The following is a 20,198-nucleotide window of genomic DNA, read 5'->3' as shown; positions in this document are numbered from 1 at the left end:
GATAAAATATAACAATTTGAAAACTATAAATAAATAACAATCATTTAAAGTATATTTAAATGAGCAAATAATGGTGTTTAAAGAAGTTTAGGCCATGAATGGGAACTCCATCTATTTGTGGTTTCATTTACAATTAAACCCCCTCCACAAACACCTGGTTATAAGCTAATGGTTTATGTAAATTTGGAAGGTGGTATATATATGTGATACATCAGGAAAGGCATATCCTTCAACCCTTCTTCTTCTTCTTCCCTTCGATCCATTTCATTCGGCAACAATAAAATTACAAAAAGTAATCAATACACATGCATTGGAACCGAAAGATCAAGTTTATTTGAATAATAAAAGTTTAGAGCTTCTGACTTGAAACGTCGCCAGGCCCAAGATAATTCACATTACTCTTGGACTCGGCTTCATTCCAAGCCAGAGGGCTCTATACAGCTACACAGCTGGTTGCATACTCAAACAGGTATTTTCCTATTCTTTATAAATATAATGGTATATTATTCAAAAAATACAAACAATTGAATTCATTCCGATGAATGAGGAACATATATAGGTATTTTGTAGGAGGGCATGAAATTAAGGAAATTGGCAAATGTATATGTGGGGGTGGAGGGTTGCATGGAGCATACACCACTAAACAAAATATTGGAAAGAATTTGATACAAGATTATATATAAGACCGTTACTTTACATTATGTATCTATTTCCCTGGAACTTCATGTTTATTTTCACTAAATACACAATGAAACCCTATTATACGATCTTCCGAAACATTCCCATCAATTTCTATGTTGAACAATATGTAGCTTCTACAATGTTTTCATTTTCCCTCTTGTGTAGTGAAATAAATCTTTATTTTCACATGAATTTTCTACATTATTAATTTCAACTACTCTTGAAATAAATAACTTTACGGGAAACCTTACAACGTAGACCAAATACGTTAACTAATTCAAGCATCTTAAACAAACAATAAAAAACTGAAATTGGATGAGAAAGTTGCTCATTGGCATATAGATTAGTGATTATTTATGTAATGTTTGAACGTAATGGCTCGATAAATAATTAATTAAACAAGCCAAGCTTGTGACCGAATTAGTTGTGGAATATTGTAAACTTACATTTGGCCCCTTTTACTACTTGTACTTAAATCCCTTAAGTGTATTCTATAGCTTTTCCAGGGTAACCTTGTAGAATAATGCATTATCATACAAGGGTGCAGCTGCATAAAAATAAACTAACCAAGTAGTTTGTTGTTATATCATTGTAATTTGTAAATTTTAGTTATTTTATTATATAACTCTCTTGCATTAAATAGGTAAACTACACACAAAAGAAACATATCATCAATCCATTTCTATTTAGAAAATGCATTTTTAAAAGCAATGATTTTGTGTATGTGTCATAAGTGTATATTAGAAAAGATAGATAAAGTACTAAAATAGTTTACCACAGATGCAATTTTTATTAAGAAAAGTATTACATAAGGAAATTAGATTTGATCTTGTTACTATTCGGAATGACTAAAGTAGATCGATCAAACTACGCTAATCAATCTTAGAGAACATGAAGCTCGTTTTGATCTCTTTTTTATAGAAAATTTCCAATCTTTGCATGTTGGAAAATTTCAGGCTATGAATTTTAATTTATAGGTGTACAAATAGTTTAAAATGCATAATATAGTTACCTTTATATCACAGTTTAAATTTCAAATCAGTGTAGCACTTGAATATTTTTGTAAGGGTCCAGTAAGCCATGGGGTTTGGGAGAGAGGCTTGAAGCAGTAATAGATAATATCATCAGTAAGTATTCATAGATAGGAATTCAATACCTAAAGCATGTTAATTAGTAGATATTCATCTCTAAAATGAAGTGAGTACAAACCAAAAAATATGGGCATTTATACTTGGCCTTACACATAATATGAATAGACATGAAAAAGTAAAGGACACCTTTTATGATACAAGAAAACTAAGGGGCTTAGCCTAGGAGATTCTAATTAAGTGATGGGTAGGCTTGGCCGTCGACCCAAAAACTTTGGCTGGTAACACCATTCCCACTTGCTTTCGTGATGTCCTAGTTGCGACTATCTCGAGCTGCTTTTTCGTTGTTTTGTTCTGTTGCTTATATATGTTATGTTATACAATCCTCGTTTTTTGTAAATCTAATTCAAGAATATATCTTATACCATAAACAAGGATCACAAATATTTTATATGGTGATTTGATGGGAATGAGGATACTTAAGAGATTGAATTCTCACATCATATCAGGTTATTAACCCTAATCGATTTTACCATGAGCTCTCTAATTAGACCTTTAGCTTATTCCATCGTATTCATTGATGGCCACAAATCCAAAAATACCCCGTAGTTACAATCCCCAACATTAAAAAAAGCATCATTCTTATAACTCTCAAAAAGGAAAAAAGTCGATACACATCTTGGTCAAATTACTTAGAATTCACAATTGCGCCTATCAAGCTATTGACCATATTATCTTTTTCAAACCTTCGATTAATGTTGAAAAGGAAACCCTCACCACCACCCTCTCTAATAATACTTGGTCTTAATTACATTCTATCGTTCTTCAATATATGGATCTACGACACTATCTTCAATGATCTTCTTTACACCATACTTGCATCTGATTTTACCAATAAAGACCCATGGAGCGACGCCAAAACATATTCTAAGTCAACAAAAATTCTAAGGCTATCTATTTGGAAAATCAATTCTCCAACGCCTATCTTGACAACTTCTCCTATGTCTCCTCTAACTTTCAAGAACTAAAGATGTTTACTGATCTACTATCTAATGTTAGGCACACTTGTGTTTGGACATCGATTGGTTTTATGACTAATGGCCAAAGTTAATAATAGTTATGATAGTGTTGCTACCTTTATTAAAAAAAACTAATCATCCCCTTCCATTCTATGAAGCCTGCACCAAACTTGTTCTAGAAGAATAATGAAAGGCCATGTAAGTCACCTCTATTATAAGGTCAGGTCTTCTCTACACCACATCCATCACTTATTCCTCTATAACACTTAAGTCTAGTATCCCTACTCCAAGTCGACAATCCTGCAATAACCACCTTTTACCAATATTCATGGATTTGGTGGTGGTTGACACAAAAGTTATAGCCATAGGTAAAATAGCAATAGTCATAGCCATATTGTTAGACCTGTATCTAACAACAAACCATGACAGAAGTCTTGGGCTCCATTTCACATCTAGAATGGACTTAATAGCCACTAACCATCCATTAATGCCCATATCTAACAAGGGATGTCATGTCGTGACCAACATGTTGTCACGTCGTGACAACCAATAAGATGTGCGTTCATCCAAATGCACCTCCAAGCCATGACACGCACATGCTCACGTCGTGGCAAAGGTTTTCATCCTTAAAAGCTTAATTGATAAACTCACAAGTGATGCTTATTTGGAACTAGATGTTACAAATGTGGCTCATGGTCCTCCATCATGTGCGTTGCTGATACCTATGTGTTGTATGTCATGGATGAATGTTCCAGAAGCTGCTGCATTGCGGATTATGATTGGTTGTCACCATTCATGGGCCGATGGACCAATGGATTTGGTCCATTAAGGTTTTAGGTTTGATCCCTCAAGTATAAATAGGGATGCATGCTAAAGTCATTTGTATGTATTGAATTCTTAAGTGTTAGGCAAATCTCTATGAATTTGTACTTGTAAACTCTGTTTGAGAACTTCTGAAATAAAGAATACATCCCCTCGTGTCAGTGGATGTAGGTCACCTTGACCGAACCACATAAATATTGTATCTTGTGTGCTTTTAGTTTTGTTAGTTATCCACTTTACTTCCTAACATATATTAAACTCAAGAACATAAACCAAGATAAATACAAAAATAACATTCAAACAACGAAAAAATTGTGATAATGTCTCATTTATACACACGAAAATCATCAGTTACTTAGGAACGGAAGAACAAAAGTTGTCATTAAATGATCAAATACAACATGTAACAACAACCAAGTGAAAAATCTCACAATTGAACGTCACATCAGAAAACAAATATTATTAAAAGCCATTATTTCCAAATAGAGCTTAATTAAGCATGCCATGGGGCATTATATCATTCTCATTACAATAAATCAGCAAAAAAAACCTCTTAAGTTATATAAGATTAAGTTATATAGGATAAAGGTATTGATTAGTTAGCCGCCTTTAACAAATAAACTCTTTTATTTATTTAATAAATCAGCCCTTTATTTATATATTTTTATTTAATAAATTACAAATAACTAATTATTTATTGATTATGGTTTGTAAATAATAAATTTATCACTTATAAATATATTATGTATTTTATAAGTGATGATTTTATTATTTACAAACCATAATAAATAAATAATTAGTTATTTGTTATTTATAAGTGATAAATTTATTATTTACAAACCATAAAAAATAAATAACAAATAAATAATTATTTATTTAAATTTTTTATGTAATAAATAACAAATAACTAATTATTTATTTATATTTTTTATTTAATGAACATTATTTGATATAATGTTCAAGATACACATAATTTATTGTACTATTAATTACATTTAATTACATTTTGTCTATGATTCTATATGTTCAAGTGTAATTAGTAGTATAATAAATTCTTTGTATCTTAAAGATTATATCAAATAATGTTTTTACAACAAATACCAATGTGTATCTTTGTTGTTGCAATATTAATGATCCTTTTTTGCTTTGGATTTTATTTACTACTTTGATGGTACCTTTATTTAGTGTATTATGAATGCTAAATCTTGTAATTTTTAGAACATTCATGAAGTTATGTGAGGCTTATGTCTCGGCTAATGTTGGAACAATCTTATTTTCTATTATGAGTTCTATTGTGAGGTTATAAAATAATTGTTTTGGATTTTCCATATTTTTAGGAAATACCTAACATTTCAAGGCATTGTATTATACCAATCTTTACTTGGGGTTTCTTTTCATGTTTTATGACTTTTTTTCTATTAAGGTTTTCATGGGTTTCTTTTGAGGACAGTTTTGTGTCAAATGAATCGTACTGAATAAGAAGCACGACCTTGTAGGTTTTATTATGATTTTTTTAGAAAATCTTGTGTCCATTACGTATAAAACATGATTTTGGTGGCTTTGATATCTCAGAATTGTATATAACGTGTGCATGTTTCTTTGGTCATTATGATATTCATCTTCTCACTCACTTGTTTCGTGGATCGGATCTTTCAACATTGTGGTTTGATAGAGAAGTGATCTAGTTACTATAATAACATTGTTGCGGGTATGCACTTTATGTCGGTTCAACTCCATTTGGGGCCAATCTTTTAGTTTGTTTTTTAAATAGAATAGTGCATTTTGTCCTGAAAACCATTTCTAAAATAATAATAAAAAAATGCACATCGACTTTTTTTAAAATTGTGGGAAAACTTAAAAAAAATACCTAAAATATTATTGCAATTTCTAAAACCCAAAATATACTATTCATTTGGTTTTTCTATATATAATAATATATCTTTGACATTTTCTATTTTTCTGAGATATTTTTTTCTTGAAGATATCATTCAACATCTCTCTATCTATCTATATATATATATATATATATATATATATATATATATATATATATATATATATATATATATATATATATATATATATTCTCAAATGAAAGTAAGATAAGATTGGTGTTATTTTTTCTTGCATATGGCCTTTTGGTATGTAAAAAGTTTAAGGGAAGTTGACTTATTAATTAAGGTAATTAATTTTCCAGTTTCTAAAAAATAAGGATAATTTCTTTATACATTTTGGTAACGAACTTGTTGAAAGCGTTCACGTGTAATCATTATAACCGGATGTAAAGTCACAATGGTCATATGTGAACACTTGCAACAAATTTGTTATCTAGATATTTAGAAAAAGAAAAAGAAGTTATCCAAATATGAAAAAAAAAAAAAAAAAAAAAAAAAAAAAAAAAAAAAAAAAAAACACGTAATTAATTACCTTGATAATTCAGTTTTCATTTTTATTAAGGTAGTCGATCATAATGTTTTGCTATATTAATAGATTCAGTTAAATTCCTTAAAAAAATAATTAAAATCATTTATGGGCATTTAAACTGGTCACGACATGTAGGAAACCGTTTTTGATGACATGATTATCAAATAGCTATATATATATATATATATATATATATATATATATATATATGTGTGTGTGTGTGTGTGTATGTGTGTGTGTGACACCCCTGGCCGGCGGCGGAAACATCAGGTTGTTTGACATTAGGATGATGGGATTTAGGCCAAGATATGCGTTGAATAATACATAGGATGTACCAAACAACAAAGCTATTTATTCATTAAATAAAAGATATTAGATAATTTTTCAAGATACATGCAAGTTACGAAAGCAAATAACAAAAGCAAAGCACATAAGTTTCGGGTTGCATCATCGGGGTTATCTCCTCCTTCAGACGGGTTCATTCTCCTGATAATACGTGTGGTTTAAGAGGTCAACATAATGTTGGTGAGCCCATAGTTTTTATTGTTATAAAACATGTGTGGGTATTTTTGTTATTTTGTTTATCCTAAATTCATTTCCTTGAGTTTGTGAGTACTATCACTACTTCAATAGGTAGGTTCCTAGAGGTAGTCTAAGATAGTTAGATATTTACTGACCTAAACTCGCTTCCTCGAGTTTGTGTGTACTATCACTACTTAATTAATTAATTCCTAGTAGTAGTTTATGATAGCTAGTTTTAGTTTGACAAAGTTACGACGAGTTCCTATAATCGAGGTATGACTGTTCATCCAAAAAATCCACGACACTTCATCGAACATCACTGTGTGTTTAGAAAGTTATGCCTGCTTGAATTGTCGTCGGGTTATAGCTAGCAACCATAGGTGAGAGTGACAATCTCATATAGATCTATACATATCTCTCTCGCTCACTTAAAAATTAATGATTATAGGTCGGGAGCTAGCTGGAAATCTATCCGCATGTTCATGAATCGTGTCCTATCTAACTCTTGTCGTGGGGGCCTCCCCTAGTCGGCCGTGTTGTTATTCGTGTTATATTCATATGGGTTTACTTATTATTATTATTATTATTATTATTATTATTATTATTATTATTATTATTATTTATCTGATACATACATACATACATACATACATATATATATATATATATATATATATATATATATTGTGTGTATCTTGTTGCAAAGAAATTGGGCAGAGTAATACTATGTATTAAGCTTATCCAAGGGTGGCTATAATAATGAGTATGAGCGTTTCTAGGCAACTAGACAACATAACAACTAGGTATTATCTTATCTATCATAGTAGTTCAGTATAACAACTTGGCATAATATTTGCTAAACAGTTTGGGCAGAATAGCTACCAAACATAATATCATCACAATGTTATGAGCATAATTATCCAACTACAATTAGTGTAACTATGTAAAGTTATATTTTAGACATGTATTCCCCCCCCCCCCCCCATTGAAAGATTTGGAAAATTGGGCCGTGAAACTCACATGTGAGTATGAAAACGTGGTGTATGGTAGAAACCACAAGTTAGCACTTTGAGAGTCGATTGGGTCGTTGACACGCAAAAGGAGATAGAGAGAGGATCGAAGAGAGGGGTGAAGAAAATGAGCTGTCGAAACTTGCTATTTATAGCAAGTTTTGGAGTGTGCGTCACGCATTGCATGCGAACCGTATGACGACGACACATGTCGTCTCCTCAGCGTGCCACATAATCTCATATTCAGATGTATTGGGTGTCAGGTGCGCGAGGGCGCATGGCGATGAAAATTCAACTACAGATTTTCGTAACTATCATATACGAACTTCGTTCTCAATAACTCTTATATATTTGTGTAGGTCTTGTCATTCTCTACAACTTTCCTTTTGGTCATTTTGTCTACTTTTGAATTTCGTTTTCGACGTGTTTTTATTACCATTATGATTTTATAAAAATCATTACTCTCTCATATGACGCCATTTTTAGGCGCTTCTTTCCTCATAATTCTTAATTTAACTAGTATTACGATTTTCTAGTTGATGACTTTTTCTAAAAGTCAACCAATCTCATTGTAGTTTTCATCGTTGTAACATTTTAATAACGGTAGATATTCATTTACCATAAATGTCATATCTCACTTATACTGTGTCGGCTTCTTACGAAATTTATATTTTTGGAATAGTGGTGGCTTAAAGAGTCTAAATATGCTCACATGCTCTCAAAGTGACACGAGTTTTTGCGCACGTATTTTTTAGCCTAAAGGTTGACGTAATGAAGGAAGAAAATTTCGAATATATTAAAATATATCGGGTGGTTACAATGTTGTCCCTATTACATATTTACGTCTTATCGTTAAATATTAACAGTGGTTGTAACATGTTCTCTGGGTGGTCACATCCTCCCTTCCTCCCCGGGTTAAAAGAAATTTTGTCCCAAAATTTAGCATGTAAATAAGTGGGATACTTGTACCTCATTTGATCTTCGCATTCCCACATGTACTCTGATCCTCGTTTAGAGTTCCATTGTACCTTGGCTATGGGAATGCGACTTTGCTTAAGCCTGTTGACTTTGCGATCCATGATCTTGACTGGTTCTTTGATGACGTTAAGTTTTGTGTCGATCTGGATTTCGTCAAGAGGTACAACTAGCGTGTCTTCAGAGATACATTTCTCAAGGTTTGAAACGTAGAAGACAATGTGTATGTTGTTGAGCCCTTGGGGTAGAGCGAGTCGGTAGGCTATTGGGCCTATTTTGGTAAGGATCTCAAAAGGTCTGATGTATCTCGGATTGATTTTTCCTCTCTTTCCAAATCTTATAATTCCTTTCCAAGGAGATACCCTTAGCATGACTCTATCTCCAACTTGAAATTCAAGTGATTTTCGTCAAAAGTTGGCATACTTCTTTTGACGATCACAGTCCGTTCTCAACCGTTCCTTGAATTTCACGAACTTCTCGATTGTTTCATGAATAATCCTAGGTCCAGTTAGCAACATGTTCCCTACATGTTTCTTTGCTAGTTGGGTGTCACCAACTTCTACCCAACACAACGGTGACCGAAACTTATACCATATACTACCTCAAATGGTGTAGCCTTTATACTTGTGTGATAACAATTGTTATAGGAAAACTCAACTAACGGTAGGTGAGTATCTAATGTATCTCCAAAGTCCATCACACATGCTCTGAGCATATCTTCCAAGGTTTGTATGGTCCTTTCGCTCTGACCATCTGTATGCGGTTGATTGGCGGTATCCATATTAATTCGGGTTCCTAATGGTCATTGTATTGTTTTCCAAAACCAGGACTTAAATCGGTTGTCTCTATCTGAAATGAACGATGTTGGCATGCCATGTAGTCAGACTTTCTCCTTGACATATTCCTATCTAACTTCTCCATTTTTTCGTTTCCTTAATGGGTAGGAAATGCGCGGACTTATTCAAATGATCGATTACTACCCAAATCCTGTTGAAACTGCTAAGTGTTTTGGTTAGTTTTATATTGAAGTCCATGGAAACTTGTTCCTATTTGCATTCGGGAATTTTTGGTTGTTGCAGTAAACCCGATTGTTTTTGGTATTTTGCCTTGACCTTAGCGTAGGTCAAGTGCTTTGTCACGTAGGTGGTGATTCCTGCCTTCAAGTTCGACCACCAGTACCTTTTCTTTAAGTCGAGATACTTCTTATCAGCTCTTGGGTGAACTGAGTATCTTTTCTTGTAAGCTTCATTTAGTACCAGACTCCTAATGTCGCCAAATTTTGGTACCCAAATTTAGTCCATAAAACACAAGGTTCCATTTTCTTTGGACTCAAATTCTTTCTCCATGTCGTGTAAGCATTCTTCTGCCTTGTTTTCTTCCTTAAGTTTCTCTACTTGGGGTTCTCAAATTTAAGCAAGAAGGTTTGATTAGATAGTTAGAGTGAGCGCTTTCATTTTGCGAGGTTTGAATCATTCATTTCTACTTAGGGCATCGGCTACTACATTTGCTTTGCCCGGGTGGTATCAAATCTCACACTCGTAGTCGTAGCTTAATACATCTTTGTTGCCTCATGTTGAGTTCCTTTTGATTAAAGATATACTGAAGAATTTTTTTGGTCTATGTGTATGACACACTTTGTGCCATACAAGTGGTGTCGCTAGATCTTTAAGGCGAAAACTACAGCTCTCGATTCAATATCATGGGTGATCTAATTATTCTCATGAGTATTGATTTTGCGCAATACATAAGCCATCACTTTGTCTCATTGCATAAGATATGCATACCATGCCCTGACATGATGTGTCACAATAGACAATAAAGTCCTCGGTTCCTTCCAGAAGTGAAAGAATTCGTGCACTACATAACATGTGGTTCAACTTTTGAAACACATATTCTTGTTGTTCTTTCCATTCGAACTTTGTATCTTTCTATGTAAGTTTCATGAGGGGTTATTCTATCTTTGAGAAATTTTCTATAAATCTTCTATAATAGCCTGTCAATCCTAGAAAAATTGATGCACCTTTGTTAGCGTTGTGGGTGCTTCCAAATTCTTTATGGCTTTGATCTTGGAAGGATCTACGTGAATGCCCTTACCACTGGGCACATTTCCTACGAAATGTACTTCTATGATCCAAAATTCACACTTCGAGAATTTTGTATACAATTTCTCCTTCCTTAACAACTCCAAAATGATTTGAATGTGTTTACCGTGTTCTTCCTTTGTTCGTGAGTATATCCATATATCATCAGTGCCTATGATCACAAATTTGTCAAGGTAGGGTTTACAGACATGGTTCATTAAATCTATGAAGACTGATGGGGCATTAGTTAAGCCAAAAGGCATAACTGGGAACTCATCATGGCCATAACGTATTTTGAATGCCATCTTCGGAATGTCCTCTTCTTGCACTTGAAGTTGACGGTGCTCGGACCTCAAATCAGTCTTCGAGTAGAAGTTGGATCCTTGCAGTTGATCGAACAGAGCGTCAATCCTTGGGAGTGGATATATACTCTTGATCGTCAACTTATTTAGTTCTCGGTAATCGATGCACATTCTGAAGGTTCTATCCTTCTTTTTGATGAATAGCACTAGGGCTCCCTACGGTGAGAAACTCGGTCTTATAAATCCTTTATCCAAAATCTCCTGGAGTTGAACGGAAAACTCTTACAGTTCTGAATGGTCTAATTGGTAGGGTGATTTTGCCACTAGACCTGCCCCTGGGACTAGGTCAATTCGAAATTCCACTCCGTGTTGACATAGTCCGGGCAAGTTTTCCGAAAATACATTGGGAAAATCACATACTTTGGGTATGCCTTTGATTTCCTTCTTCTCGCCCCTTTTATCTACGATATGGACCAAGAAAGCGTGTTATTTATTGTGAAGGTACTTATGCACCTTCATGCAAGACATGATTCTAAGGCCTTTGTTAGTCTTGTATTCATAGATTACTAAGGATCCTCGTTGGGTAAGGGTAGTCGTAATACCTTGTCGTAGCATAAGATCTCAGCTCAGTACGGCGATAACCAATCCATGCTGATTGCGACATCGAAGCTACCAATGGTCATAGGCATGAGGTTGACATAAAAGGAGTGGTTATTGAGATTTAAAACACATATTTCTAGTATTTCCTGAGTACTACCAGATTCTCCATTAGCCATTTCTACTATATAAGGCTCGTCTAAGTTCCTAACTTATGGCTTAAAAGTTTTCTAAACTTAGGTGTAATGAAAGTTCTTTTAGCATCAGAATCAAAGATTATAGATGTGTATAAACCGTTAACAGGATGTACCTATCACAACGGTGGGGTCCTGAATGGCATCCTTCATGCCAATCACAAACGCTCTTCCTCGAGCTTTTCCTCCCTCGTTCCTCAGCTTTGGTAAGTTCCTTTTGATATTCCCAACAATACCACACTCAAAGCATGCTCTATTATCTGGAAAAGCAGCCATGCCTGGGTTTGTTATGGCAGTAGGAGTACTCATGGGCTGACGTCAATATTTCTTAGTATGCCCTCTGCGATTGCACATATTATAGTGCATGTAGTTTCCAAAATGGTGGAAATGACACGAATTGCACTTCGGGTGTTTTACCATCTACTGTCCTTGAGATATGGGGTTTGTAACCATTATCAGGGTCGGACTAATGGCGTAGGCCCTGGCAATCTCCTGTCTCTTGTTGGGAGCTTTCTTGGAGGTACCCTTGAATCTGTTGCAAGATTTGCGCTTGTTTTCCCTTGACCAATGTGCCTCCTCTTGTTTCTTGTTTTGTCGGGCTGTAAGCTAATCTTTTAGCACTATCTTATGTCGATGGTCGAGAGTCCATGACCAACCCTTGAATGGGTTGAACCAATCCCATAAGTACCTTTCCACTTTCTTATACTCAGAGTTCACAAAGGTTTGACAAAGGGTAGTCAGGTCGTTGAACCTATTGGTGTAGTTCAAGATTTCAGCATCACTCATGGTCAAGCTCCTGCTCTAATTTTTGCATCTCCTTCCAAAGACAATACTCATCAATGAGCATTTTCTTAAGTTTCTCCCAAAATAGAGCATTGGCGTTGGCGAGGCCTAGAGTCTTCACATAGCCATTCCACCAAGATATGGCCACATCTGCAAATGTGTAGGCGGTGAACTTGACTCTGCTTTCCTCAACACAAGAGTTGATCTTCGAAGACATACTCAATCTTCTCGATCCACCTTGTGAGGCCTACAACTCCCTCATTCCCATAGAACATCCTAGGTTTCTAGTTCATTAAGTCCTTGTAGGTACATGCTTTTGGTGAACCTTTCTCATTTCATTGGGAGCATTATCCTCCTGTTCATGAGTCTGTATGATATCAATGTGCGACTAGTGCCTCAATTATCATTTGTTTGATCATTGCCTCAATAGTCATGTGGTCTAGGGGTGGGTTAATTTGTGCCGACTGAGCATCCTGCTCAACTTCAAGACCTTGACTAGATCTGGTAATTCTTGGGGGTGTCATTTCCATATTCCTAAATCTAGTGTCAACATGTGATTTAATTCTTTGGAATTAGTAAGTTCGTACCCTCATGGTTAGGTCGTGGTGTGTTAGTGTTAATGTTAATGGAAAAAACAATAACATCACAGATTTCATGCAACTAGGTATGTACAATATATATTATATATCATCACGAAGTCAACAAAATAGGGTGTGGTTAGGGTAGGAAAAGTTTGGAGATTACAAAAACATGCGTGTGTAAGCTTTTCCTATTACCCTAACCTAAAAGAAAAGTATCCATGTCCCTCCTAGCTATCATGCTAGAGCCAAAACAAAATAAAACTAAAATCCACAGTACACTATAAGAATTTGAATAAGTTGGACTAATTGTCTATATACAAACTCTAGCAAAATATCAGTAAGAGAGACTCAAGACTCCACCCTCTCAAACTAGAGCTCTAATCAATCTGTGTGGCTGATCACCTCCTCTAGCACCTGGTGATGGAATTGGGTCTCCTCTTACAACTGATCTTGCACGAATAAGGTCCTCATCACCATCAATTATATCTCCTCCTCCAAGTACTAGACCCGCTCTATGAGTTACATCAAATCCATCCTCAATAAGAAACGCTCAGTGTCCATCGATCTAATGCGGTCTAAGTGATGGGCGGTGCAGGGCACCAGAAGAGAGATGACATGGTCGATAAGAGTATCTGGGGCTAGGTGAGGTATAATAGATGACTCCACCACCTCGAACCGTGAGCTGATAGCCTCCTCATGTGCCTAGGCTCATATCTAGGGCATCCAAATGGTGTCTTCATAGGATTTCTTTGTTGGCATTGGTGATGCTGGTGGGGACGCCACTCTCTTCCATGAGGAGGTAGCAGCAGCCTTCCTTAGGGTATGCTTCACCCGAGTACCTATGGGTGTCATGTAATACCAATGGGAAGGAGTGGGGCAGGGTGGTGAGGTCTCTACTGAGGTGGTAGTGTCCTCCTCATCCTCATCAGGCTTGTACTCGAAACTAAGAAGCTCTGACGGGTGCTCAGGTGGAGTATAATCGGGCTCCGTGTCATCACCGTCCTCCGGGGTATAATGGATGACTCCAATGCGGTCTAAGTGATGGGCAGTGCAGGGCACCATAAGAGAGATGGCATAGTCTATAAGAGTATTTAGGGATAGGTGAGGTATAATGGATGACTCCACCACCTCGAACCGTGAGCTGCTAGCCTCCTCATGTGCCTAGGCTCGTATCTAGGGCATCTAAATGGAGTCTCCACGGGATTTCTTTGCTGGTAGTGGTGATGCTGGTAGGGACGCCGCCCTCTTCCATGAGGAGGTAACAGCAGCCTTCCTCAGGGTATGCTTCACCCAAGTACCCACGGGTGTCATGTAAGACCAATGGAAAGGAGTGGGGCAAGGTGGTGAGGTCTCTATTGAGGTGGTAGTGTCGTCCTCGTCTTCATCGGGCTCGTACTTAGAACTGAGAAGCTCTGACGGGTGCTCAGGTGGAGTATAATCGGGCTCTATGTTATCACCGTCCTTTGAGGTATCCATAGGATTTGAGTCATCAAATATTGCACGCTCCTCCTCTAATGAGGAAGCTGCCCTCCATCTTTCGACAAACCTGTATAATACATCAAACATGGAGATGTTTATAAGAGATATGAAGATCAATTAAATACTATATAATATCAAATTATAAGTATGTAATAGATAGTACCCGTAACTCCTGAGTCCCCTACCATGTCGTAAGTTAGAGGTTCCTAGGGTGGAAAAATCCTCGAGTGTAGATGTAGTGGAGTTAGCAATCCCCAGACGTAGAAGTCTCTAAGACAAGTCTCTAAGTATAAAATCATTGCCTATGCATCCAATCTAGAAGTCCTCAAGCATTTAGATTGTCAACCACCGTATCTGAGTTTGGTCGTGCGTTTCTCGAACCATAATAAAACTTAGTTGCGTATACTAGGTCTTGTCGTGGTACGAATGTTGTACTATACCAACTCTAAATATGGTTTTTGACCTAAAATCTTGAGTTGCGACCTCATGGGTTCGTATTGTTGGGTAGTAGGTATACTTATATGAGCATATCTATATCGCTCTTAATATTTGTTGGGTTGGGTGTGTTTTAGGGTTTTGTACTCCAAGACCATCAAGTAAGGATAGGCCAAATGAGAAGTACCAGAGGGTAGGACCATTTTAGCATATAGCCATTCTGAAATATAGCAACCCAAGCGATAGTTCAAACTAGTCACCTCTCTCGTAAGTAATCAAGAACTAGGGTAATTTACTAATAGTTAAATTTAGGTTTAAAGGGTTAAATCTAATCAGAGTGTCGTCCTAGATTATAGTTGTATTTCCTAAGGAAATACTAGTTCGCTATAATCTATAGCTCTGATACCAATCTGTCACACCCTTGACCAACGGTAGAAGCACCAGGCTGTGCGACATCACAATGTTGGGATTCAGCCCAAGATATGTGTTGAATAATACATAGGATGTACCAAACAACATAGCTATTCATTCATTAAATAAAATATGTTACCTAATTGTTCGAGATACCGGTAAGTTATGAGAGCAAAATACAAAAGCAAATCACATAAGTTTTAGGCTGCATCACCGGGGTTATCTCCTCCTTCAGACGGATCATTCTCCTGAGAATACATGCGGTTTGAGAGGTCAGCATAATGTTGGTGAGTCCATAGGTTTTATTGTTACCAAACGTATGTAGGTACTTTAGTTATTTTTTTATCCTAAACTCACTTCCTTGAGTTTGTGAGTACTATCACTACTTCCATAAGTAGGTTCCTAGTGGTAGTCTAAAATAGTTAGATGTTGGTTGATCTAAAATCCCTTCGTTGAGTTTGTGTGTACTATCACTACTTAATTAGATTAGTTCCTAGTAGTAGTTTATGATAGCTAGTTTTAGTTTGACAAAGTTATGATGAGTTCCTATGATCGAGCTATGACTGTTCATCTCAAAAATCCACGACGCTTCATCGAGCTATAACTAACGACCATACGTGGTAGTGTCAATCATGTATAGATCTATACATATATCTCTTGATCACTTAAGAATTAACGATTATAGGTCGAGAGCTAGCTGAAAATCTATCTATTCGTTGATAAATAGTGTCTCATCTAACTCTAGTCATGGGGGCCTATATAACGTCCCATTTTTTTCACAACCCAAAATTTTCAATTTTATTTAGGTAATACTTCCAAATTTATGAATCTATTATTAAGAAAACTGTTTATTCCAACATACATATATTAAGATCAGAGTATCCTAGAAAATGCAGAATCCTCAATGCTACCTAAACAGATGATCCTACTCTACAGCCACAACCAAACAAAGAACATGCAAGAAAGCCTAGATCAAGAGTCCGCAAGCTATCTTACATGACTACAGATAGTCCCTAGGGTACTCAACCAAATGATAACCAGCAAGAACATGTAACATACAGTTCTACAGATCACTACAGTGACGCAACATACTCGATACCAGGATACAGATTCTAACATATCACTACAACATAGTAGTATACTAAATATCAACAATCCAAGAAATGCATTACCATATATAAATTAGTGTTGAGATAGACACCTGGTAGGTGATCCTACTCTAGAACCACAACCAAACAAGGGATAGGTAAAACAGCCTATATCAAGATTCCTCAGTCTATCCTACATGACTACGTACAGTCCCTAGGCATCCCCCTACTAACAGATAACCAAAACTAGTGGGTCGACATCAGTGCCTTCGACCCATATGTATAGTGAGGCAAGACTCACCTCGATATCCGCATAGGTCACCATAGTAGCAATAAGGAATTCTACCAGCTTCAACTCACTTCCAATCACCTATACAAAGGTACTTGAATCAATCCCCGATCACAAGTCATAGTCACTTGTAACAGTGACTACTTCACATGAAATAACAATTAGGGATCCACAAAAAATCACGATTAAGGTTCAGTAAGGACAGTTAACCCATTAAGGACTTAACCACCTAAGGATAGGACCGATTAAGGTTTTACCTAGTCATTCTTGGGTATAATAATAATCCAAGCAATATCCCAAATACGCGCCCCCGATCATTGTCCGAAATAGGGTTTCCTGATTCTAGGGTTTCCCCCCTAAAATCATAATTACAGTTAGTGTTCCACACTTAACCTCTTAAGGACTTAAAGTCCAACTAACAATTCAATGTGGGTCCTGACAAAACTCTAAAACTAGGGTTTTCTTGACATTAAGATTTTCTAAACCCTAGTTAGGGTTTCCAATCCAAAAATGTGCCACTCGATCTAAGGTTAGATGCTTAGGTCACTTAGTGTTTAGTAAGTCGGGCACCACCCACTGCCACCTCGGGCAGTGGTGGTCGGTAGCGATTCATGGCGGTAGTCACTCACTCATGACAGCAGTGGTGGTTCACGAGTGATAAATCCAACAACCAAACACACATAAAATCTCCTACATCATGCAACCCACACTAGCACCAAAAAGAACACAAAAATGCTCAATACAACCACCAAGATGGTGGCAGACATTGGAAAGAGGTGGCCGCCACCACCTCATGGTGGTTTTGGTGGGTTTTATTCTTTTTTTTCGGTCAAGCAACCTCCATACGACATCATACCGCTGAAACAAGCACACACACATGAGAAAATACACACAAACACAGATACTCTCGTGGTGGCATGCAGCAGTCAGAGAAATGATAGCAAAAAGGGATAGTCGCTCAGAGCGACGACGACAGGACGTAATGTAGCAACAGAAGAAAATAGAGAAGGTGGGAGGGGGTTGCACCTTTACCGGAGAAAGGCAATAGCATCCACGACTTTCCGTTCTTCCAAGCTCCCCATTATCACGACGTCGGTCTCATCTTTGCCGGCAGCAGGAGTAACGTTGGTTGTTCAGTGGTTCAAATCAGCGACATTGGTGATGACGGCGGCCAGATATGTGGAGAGATAAGGTGGAGGCTGCTAACATTATTAGGGTTGGGGTTTGTAGTTGTATAAAAGACGAGAGGCAACAAAGGGGGGTCGGGTTTTTGTCCCGCCTCCATCCTTCAAACTTAAGTAACACCTGCCACAAACATTTTTAGATTAAGCCCAATAATTACCAAACAACCCCCAACTTCCACAATTCTATTCATAACTAGTCCAAAAGTAACACTTTAACCCCCGATTTCCAAAATTTACAACATTTAACTCCTTGCGCTAACACCCTGATGAATTATTACGGATTTGGGGCTAAAAGAAAATTATAAAAATACATCTTGGGGTTTTAGGGTTTATTATTTATTTATTAATTAATTTAGTTATTTTATTTTATTTAAATAGGATGTTACAATTCTCCCACACTTAAATTAGATTTCGTCCTCGAAATCAGCTCTTGCTTGCACTTCATGATGTCCTCCCCTACAATAACCAAGATGTACGAAAATCCACGGATTTAATTAGTCCAAGAGTTTCTCGGCCAAATGCTGGCATGCTAATCCCGCACAAAAGGGCACCAACAGAATGAAAGCTAACCGGTCACATACTGAACTGGACCACACCCCTAATCGGCTCTGAAAACCTAACAAATCTATCCACAATCAGCACTCTGGTTCACCCCCAATCCACTAACCAACAACTGCACTCGGTCTCACCCCCGATCTTCTAAACAACAACACTCGGGCTTCCAATTCCAACCAGATGATAACAAACAAGGAAACCCTCAACCTGAGCTCCTAACACCCTAGGTTCTAAAGCATAAGCAGGCCCTAAGGATGATATTACCACTAGAAGTAATACGAATCGAAGGAAAAATCCAACAATTGACGATGATCTTGCTACGAAATCAGAAGATTCAGCAGTTGCGCAGAAGTCTAGAACTTGAAGAAATTAGACCGAGAACTGGACCTTGGCATAAAGTCTTCTTGTTGCGAGGCTCCACTGTCCCCCACTTGAAATATGCTAGAATCTGACAACTTCACAATCCTTCGATACCCAGACTAACCTAAAATCCACCACTTAATCCCAACCACTGATACCCAAATACACAGGAGAATCAGAATCCACACAACATTTGTAAATCCCAATACACATACAATATGATGACAAAGATAATTAATCCATTCGTAACAAGAAATAAAATTTGATTAAGCTAACTAAGATAACTCCATTCAAATGATCATCCAAGATGACAACTAAACTTCAAAACTTAAACAGAATACACAGATGAATACCAGTACCACTATGATTGTTGAATAGAAGATCTGCCAACTTAAATCTTGGTCCTTGGGACTCCGGTCGTCCCATGACGGCCGTCAGGTAACTGCCAAGCTAAGGGTGTAGGATCCAGCACCCCACAAAAAACGAGAAAATGACAACAAGCTCTGATGTGACCTTCCTGGCTGCAATAGAAACAAACTTGTGCACTCCGCCTGCAATCTCTACCAAATGGCCCTCCTCGCCACATCTATGACATAGAAAGATATGCGCCTCCCACTAACTGATCCCAAACTCTGGCTGGCGGACTTAAACCGCTTTGCTGCGGGTTGAGACAGAACCAGCGCCTGACGATGCTCCTTCTTCCGGGTCTTTATCTCAATCTCCCATCTCCTCATGGCATCCTGAAGCTCAGCGAGGGTGCTATATTGTCAGGTACTTAAAAACTGATGAATGTCCCTCGATCATACTCAAATACCGAGTCATCTGAGCCTGCTCTGAAGCAGTGAACTCGGGACTTAACAAAACCCTCTCAGTGAACATTTTGGTGATCTTCGTCACTGACTCGGTCGTCTGTCTCAGATTCAGGTATTTCTGGGCTAGTCTCTCCCTCTCTACCAAGGAACATACCTTGTACGAAACATCTTCAAGAACTGCTCCCAAGTCAATGCAGCCCTCTGCTCAGGAGTATAAGAACTAGTCACTAGTCTCCACCAATCCCTTGCTCCCAACCTGAGAATGTTCATGGCACACTTGACCTTCTGGTCATTCGGACAAGAACACATGAAGAAATAACCATCCACATCAAACAACTATCTCATCACCATAATCAGGTCTGAGACACCATCAAACTTTGGGGGCTTCGTATTATCAAAGTCCCGATACTGGAAAGCTCTCTCCTCGAGCCCCAATGGAAGCAACAGCCGCAGTAGCTACAACAATAACAACCTCATAAAGTGCAACATAGCTATCATCAAATATC

General features: G+C 37.1%; 1 protein-coding gene across 1 annotated transcript in view; it reads left to right on the top strand.

Moving 5' to 3' along the window:
• Positions 1–250: 250 nt before the first annotated feature.
• Positions 251–20,198, top strand: part of LOC145000245 (glucomannan 4-beta-mannosyltransferase 2-like) — a 33,528-nt gene continuing 13,580 nt past the window's right edge. Inside the window, exon 1 of the mRNA XM_078959440.1 lies at positions 251–469. The gene's annotated coding sequence lies outside the window, so the exon portion shown is untranslated. The remainder of the gene's footprint in view (positions 470–20,198) is intronic.

This window comes from Lactuca saligna, chromosome 6, assembly GCF_052625555.1.
Source record: "Lactuca saligna cultivar CGN05327 chromosome 6, ASM5262555v1, whole genome shotgun sequence".
Taxonomy (NCBI): domain Eukaryota; kingdom Viridiplantae; phylum Streptophyta; class Magnoliopsida; order Asterales; family Asteraceae; genus Lactuca; species Lactuca saligna.
This window is presented reverse-complemented; position numbering and strand designations above follow the sequence as displayed.